The sequence below is a fragment of the Schistocerca americana genome, chromosome X (genome assembly GCF_021461395.2).
Source record: "Schistocerca americana isolate TAMUIC-IGC-003095 chromosome X, iqSchAmer2.1, whole genome shotgun sequence".
Classification (NCBI taxonomy): domain Eukaryota; kingdom Metazoa; phylum Arthropoda; class Insecta; order Orthoptera; family Acrididae; genus Schistocerca; species Schistocerca americana.
Window position 1 is genome coordinate 899559202 of NC_060130.1, and position 7315 is coordinate 899566516.

The window sequence follows — 7315 nt, forward strand, 5'->3', positions numbered from 1 at the left end:
CTACAATAATCTTTCACCAGTGTACACTGCATACTTTTTCCAGTACGACTGTACTTTGGACTGGGTTAGTAAAACAGCTTATGATACATTAATTGTCGTGGATAAGGTTTTTAAACATCTTTTCTTATGCCCGTGCGGTTCTAGGCGCTACAGTCTGGAGCCGAGCGACCGCTACGGTCGCAGGTTCGAATCCTACCTCGGGCATGAATGTGTGTGATGTAGTTAGGTTAGTTAGGTTTAAGTAGTTTCAAGTTCTAGGGGACTGATGACCTCAGAAGTTAAGTCCCATAGTGCTCAGAGCCATTTGAACCATCTTTTATTGTGGACCCTCCTACTCCGTGTGAGTTCACAAACAGACACAAACAAAACATACTCTCTCTTCACTATAAACATTACGAAAGTATTGAGAACCGCAGCCGCGCGGAGTGGCCGCGCGGTTTGAGGCGTCATGTCACGGAATGCGCGGCCCCTTCCGCCGGAGGTTCGAGTCCTCCCTCGGGCGTGGGTGTGTGTGTTGTTCTTAGCATATATTAGTTTAAGTAGTGTGTAAGTCTAGGGACCCATGACCCAAGCAGTTTGGTCCCTTAGGAATTCACACACATTTGACCATTTGAGAACCGTAATTCACTGTACAGACGAAATCGAAAAATTAGTTTACAGATACCGTTTGCGTAAAGCAGCTGACGCTCTGAAAACTTATATTTGATCGAGCTAGGAAAATCGATTTAGGTCGAACATGTAAAGACGGCAGCGAATAATTGTTCCGCAAATTCGACTTCCGCAAGTCTTGTCGCATATCAACGTACTGTTAAACTTCGTGACATACTGGTGGCCGAAAGAATGCAACAACATCGCCAGAGCAGAGCACGGTTGGCCTCCGAAAGATGTTTGTCCAACAACGGGAGATGCTGTTGCAATCATTTCGGATTGGCAGATCTACAGAAAATACTGTTGTTGTGTATCCTGTATTGACATGCGGGGTATTGGCGTTTTGCATACTATTGGCCGAGTCTGGCCATGCACGTAACGGGGTTTTCCTCCTACCTGTCTCACTATATCACAATGTTGCTAACGAACCATTCAGAGCGCACTATATCGCAGTTGATGTTGTTTCATGGTCGTCGAAGATAGCTTGCACTACGGAAACGAGAGCATTTTCCGCATCAGTATGGGTTTACAAAAAGACGGTCGTGTGAAACCCAGCTCGCGCTATTCGTCCACGAGACTCTGAGGGCCATAGACACGGGTTCTCAGGTAGATGCCGTGTTTCTTGACTTCTGCAAGGCGTTCGATACAGTTCCCCACAGTCGTTTAATGAACAAAGTAAGAGCATATGGACTATCAGACCAATTGTATGATTGGATTGAAGAGTTCCTAGATAACCGAACGCAGCATGTTATTCTCAATGAAGAGAGGTCTTCCGAAGTAAGAGTGATTTCAGGTGTGCCGCAGGGGAGTGTCATAGGACCGTTGCTATTCACAATATATATAAATGACCTTGTGGATGACATCGGAAGTTCACTGAGGCATTTTGCAGATGATGCTGTGGTGTATCGAGTGGTTGTAACAATGGAAAATTGTACTGAAATGCAGGAGGATCTGCAGCGAATTGACGCATAGGGCAGGGAATGGTAATTGAATCTCAATGTAGACAAGTGTAATGTGCTGCGAATACATAGAAAGATAGATCCCTTATCATTTAGCTACAAAATAGCAGGTCAGCAACTGGAAGCAGTTAATTCCATAAATTATCTGGGAGTACGCGTTAGGAGTGATTTAAAATGGAATGATCACATAAAGTTGATCGTCGGTAAAGCAGATGCCAGACTGAGATTCATTGGAATAATCCTAAGGAAATGCAATCCGAAAACAAAGGAAGTAGGTTACAGTATGCTTGTTCGCCCACTGCTTGAATACTGCTCAGCAGTGTGGGATCCGTACCAGATAGGGTTGATAGAAGAGATAGAGAAGATCCAACGGAGAGCAGCGTGCTTCGTTACAGGATCATTTAGTAATCGCGAAAGCGTTACGGAGATGGTAGATAAACTCCAGTGGAAGACTCTGCAGGAGAGACGCTCAGTAGCTCGGTACGGGCTTTTGTTAAAGTTTCGAGAACATACCTTCACCGATGAGTCCAGCAGTATATTGCTCCCTCCTACGTATATCTCGCGAAGAGACCATGAGGATAAAATCAGAGAGATTACAGCCCTTACAGAAGCATACCGACAATCCTTCTTTCCACGAACAATACGAGACTGGAATAGAAGGGAGAACCGATAGAGGTACTCAGGGTACCCTCCGTCACACACCGTTAGGTGGCTTGCGGAGCATGGATGTACATCTACATCTACATCTACATTTATACTCCGCAAGCCACCCAACGGTGTGTGGCGGAGGGCACTTTACGTGCCACTGTCATTACCTCCCTTTCCTGTTCCAATCGCGTATGGTTCGCGGGAAGAACGACTGTCTGAAAGCCTCCGTGCGCGCTCTAATCTCTCTAATTTTACATTCGTGATCTCCTCGGGAGGTATAAGTAGGGGGAAGCAATATATTCGATACCTCATCCAGAAACGCACCCTCTCGAAACCTGGCGAGCAAGCTACACCGCGATGCAGAGCGCCTCTCTTGCAGAGTCTGCCACTTGAGTTTATTAAACATCTCCGTAACGCTATCACGGTTACCAAATAACCCTGTGACGAAACGCGCCGCTCTTCTTTGGATCTTCTCTATCTCCTCCGTCAGACCGATCTGGTACGGATCCCACGCTGATGAGCAATACTCAAGTATAGGTCGAACGAGTGTTTTGTAAGCCACCTCCTTTGTTGATGGACTACATTTTCTAAGCACTCTCCCAATGAATCTCAACCTGGTACCCGCCTTACCAACAATTAATTTTATATGATCGTTCCACTTCAAATGAAATACGCATACTCCCAGATATTTTACAGAAGTAACTGCTACCAGTGTTTGTTCCGCTATCATATAATCATACAATAAAGGATCCTTCTTTCTATGTATTCGCAATACATTACATTTGTCTATGTTAAGGGTCAGATGCCACTCCCTGCACCAAGTGCCTATCCGCTGTAGATCTTCCTGCATTTCGCTACAATTTTCTAATGCTGCAACTTCTCTGTATACTACAGCATCATCCGCGAAAAGCCGCATGGAACTTCCGACACTATCTACTAGGTCATTTATATATATTGTGAAAAGCAATGGTCCCATAACACTCCCCTGTGGCACGCCAGAGGTTACTTTAACGTCTGTAGACGTCTCTCCTTTGATAACAACATGCTGTGTTCTGTTTGCTAAAAACTCTTCAATCCAGCCACACAGCTGGTCTGATATTCCGTAGGCTCTTACTTTGTTTATCAGGCGACAGTGCGGAACTGTATCGAACGTCTTCCGGAAGTCAAGAAAAATAGCATCTACCTGGGAGCCTGTATCTAATATTTTCTGGGTCTCATGAACAAATAAAGCGAGTTGGGTCTCACATGTAGATGGATGTAGATAAATTCACAAAACCGAAAAATGCCTAGTTTTCCAAGCATCCTTTATTACGAGCTACGACAGACTGAGGTACAAAAAAAAGCCATTTGGGCCAGCATAAGACTAGTTGATAGAACCGCGTGTCAATTCAGAAAAGAATAACGTCCTTCCTTAACAATGGCAAAAAAAATCTAAAGAAATAGTTCACGGATTTGTATCAATATTTGTAGCAAAACACTGTGCTCACATCTGTTGTTGGTTTGAAAAGCAGCAGGAAAGACTATTTATGTGCTGGCTTGTTGCCACTCTTGCAAGCGATCAAGCCATTTTCAGATCAAAGAGGAATTGGAGATAACGGAGTTTGCGTAGTGAGCTGATTAACGTAAAAGAGTTGGGGGTGGACCAAAATGCAGTAATAGTCGTACGCCAGGAGTGTGGCACCATCTCACAGGGACAGAGGGAGGGAGGGAGGGAGGGAGAGAGAGAGAGAGAGAGAGAGAGAGAGAGAGAGAAGAGTAAGAGACAGAGAAAGTCTGAGAGTAAGAGTCCTTAATTCAACAGTTACCAGAGACTGAACATTTACATGAAGTCCAGTGAGTAATATGACCCTACATGATGCGTTCCTACTCTCTTCAGCGAGCCGTTAAGTTCTTCACACATATCGAATGGTTCATCTCCGTGATCGAGCTTTTCAAACCGCGCTTTGAGGCTGTATTTAGTTGGAAGTAATACTAGTAACGAAAAGTAGTCTAATCAGCTGTCTTTGTTCATCAAATGTATAGTTGCTAATCAATAGAAAGTGTGCCAACTTCCTGAGTTGAATACAAAGTCTCGATATGAAGTCTAGCACAAACGTAGCGCATAACTTAACCTACAGTCATGCAATCGCACACATAAACAATCAACAACCACACACACACACACACACACACACACACACACACACACACACAAACGCGCGTGTTCGCACGCATGCACACATTCACATATGTGCATCCATACACATACATATTACAGTCCCCCACAGTCTACTTGGGCGTGATACACAATGCCCAAGTTCCATGCTTTGAGATATTCGGATATATCTGAGGCGCTGAAACTATGTTTTGCAGCGATACTCGAACCCAGATATTTGAAAGCTTCATAGTGTAACATAATACCAGCAGAAAACACGTTATTCCCAAAATGAAATGAAAGGAAACAATAGACACAAGTTTAACGAAAAAAGAAGCTTAGATTTTATCGTTTTTGTCAAGGATGTAGTGATTCTAGACGGAGGTAAATCAGTTGTAGGGAGCGGCCCTGATGTATGTAAGAAATCATCCAAGCATTCGTCTCGGTTGATTTAAGGAAAACACGGTAAACCACATTCGGAACGTCTAGCAAGGTCTCAAATCCATTTCTCTGGAAAAAGCATCAGTATTTTAATTTACGTGTCACGACGAACATTCAGAGTTCAGCGGCGTACCTCATTTTGTTTGAATTTAATTCATGATAGCTAGACATTTGAATCACTTTAAATTCTTAGTCTTAGTTGCTAAATTACGCGAATAATGAAATTTTTCGGAGGACTGAACTGTGTGCCACAGCGGAATTCGAAACCTCTCCTTTGCTTTTCGTGAGCAATGCTCCTCAAAGTGAGTAATGTGATCTGAAAATTTGGACTTCTAGAGCCATATAGGAACAAAACACTCGGACCCTAAAGGAACGTAAAGCGCTTTTCAAATTCCGCGAAATTGCTCGCTCCGCTTGTTTGGAAACGCGAAAGCTTGCTACAGCTGATTTGGCGCCGGCGACCTTGCTCTGCAACGTCGCGTGGCCACCTTGCTTCATTAAGATGCGGAGCTGACCCTGAGGGTCGTGAGTCGTACCCAAAGATCCGACTGCGGCCTTGCCACAGTTTAGCAGCTGTTACAGAAAATAACGCTTCTGCTATACACTTGCTACGTAAATCTTTCCTTGACTTTAGAGCTTGCGTACAAGTACACCATCTAATGCGCCAAAACAGATGACTATGTGATTTCGAATTGACGGCGATATATGTATCTGAATTAATCATTATTTTGCCATGTCGTAGTTACATCAGAGACATTTAAAATATAAATATCACTATCCACCTGACATGTGCTACTTGTGGCATTGTGAGATATCGTATATAATCAGGAAATCGTATACCTGTTAACAAAATAGTGTGATGTGCGATTTTAGTCAAACGATTGTGCTTTAACAAAACATAGCATTTATAACGCGTGAAGGAAGCAGTGAAACAGAAATGCTGTAGCATGGAGTAATTTTATGAAATAGATACATCCCCGCCAGTTCCGTACCAAAAAGTCGGGTATCAAACTCACCTGAGACGATGTTTCTTTTTCAAGGGAAATTTGTACTGTATAGTTATGTTACAATGTTATTGGTCTGCTGTCAGGAACATCTTTGTTACTAAATGCATCTCTGTAAGCTTCCGAGGAGAATAATTGGCACAGTCAGACTTCGGCGAACATGATCCTTTCCAGCGGCTAGCGAGCGTTCAAATCGTCGACGGCGTGCGCTGTTTTAGCCGCCTTTGAATAACCGTCTGGAATGTAGCTGTCACTGCGCATGCGCGTATCGATCCCCAGAGACGTTGCGACAACAGTTCCGCTGGCGAATTACGGATGCATTTCACTTTACATTTCCGCACAGACTTTTTTATACATACTTGATTTCACATGTTAAATACTAGTTAACATATCATGTTGTTATTCCTCTTCTAAGAATATTACGTAAATTATTTTGTTGCTGACAAGAGCGGGGAAATTACACTTGCGCAGAAGTTCTACCGTTGATCGATTTCAAGTTGACAGGCAATGACCTTGACAAACTAAGGCTACGTTTCCACTGTATGCGTAAATATGCCACAGATCGTTGCACGTTGTGCGTCATATTGCGCGACAACAGCGCGTCCTTTGCTGACAATGTCGTCCGATGAAATCAGAGTGTGCTAGACGAAGAAACTTCACACAGATGTAGCAACATAGTCATCAAAAACTGATATTAACTATACTCACTTTGTAAGGCCTTCCTTGAATAAGGGAAAGCTTCGTATTTTCAATTTCAAGTAACTTCTCATCATAATTCATCTTCTGAATCTTACTTCTGTACGGGCGCTTGAAACTTTTTTTTTTTTTTTTTTGCATTGTAAGTGTTGCCTGGGTTTCATATTCTGACGCTTGTCTCTGAATATCATCTATATTCTTCTAAATTATCTCCATCATTGGTAAAATGCTCTTCACTACGACAGGTTTCATTCGAGTCAATCTCGTTATTCCATATACCTTCGTCATCAGAAGCAAAGCTTTCCGTTTCATCGTTAATGCTGCGTTGAATGTTGTCTGGACTGATGTGTTCTTCAGGAAGAACATCTGAGTGAAGAAAGGCCACTGTCTAGTATCTTTGACAGTTATATTGTCGTTACAGTGTAAAATGTATTACTTTTCTGCAGAACAGGCCGGCCGGTGTGGCCGAGCGGTTCTAGGTGCTTCAATCTGGAACCGTGCGACCGCTACGGTCGCAGGTTTGAATCCTGCCTCGGGCATGGATGTGTGTAATGTCCATAGGTTAGTTAGGTTTAAGTAGTTCTAAGTTCTAGGGGACTGATGACCACAGATGTTAAGTCCCATAGTGCTCAGAGCCATTTGAACCATTTTGAACCACTGATGACATCAGCTGTTAAGTCCCATAGTGCTCAGAGCCATTTGAACCATTTCTACACAACATAGAGATAAACAAAGAAGGCTCTGCAGAGTTTTAACAATATCAACTGAAAAAAAAGATCCGTACA

At 43.2% G+C, this 7315-nt stretch overlaps 1 protein-coding gene across 1 annotated transcript in view; it reads right to left on the minus strand.

Annotated features, from left to right (window-relative positions):
* LOC124556381 (osmotic avoidance abnormal protein 3) overlaps positions 1-6033 on the minus strand; it is a 373479-nt gene extending 367446 nt beyond the window's left edge. The window contains exon 1 of the mRNA XM_047130344.1: positions 5847-6033. The gene's annotated coding sequence lies outside the window, so the exon portion shown is untranslated. The remainder of the gene's footprint in view (positions 1-5846) is intronic.
* Between the last annotated feature and the right edge of the window lie 1282 nt (positions 6034-7315).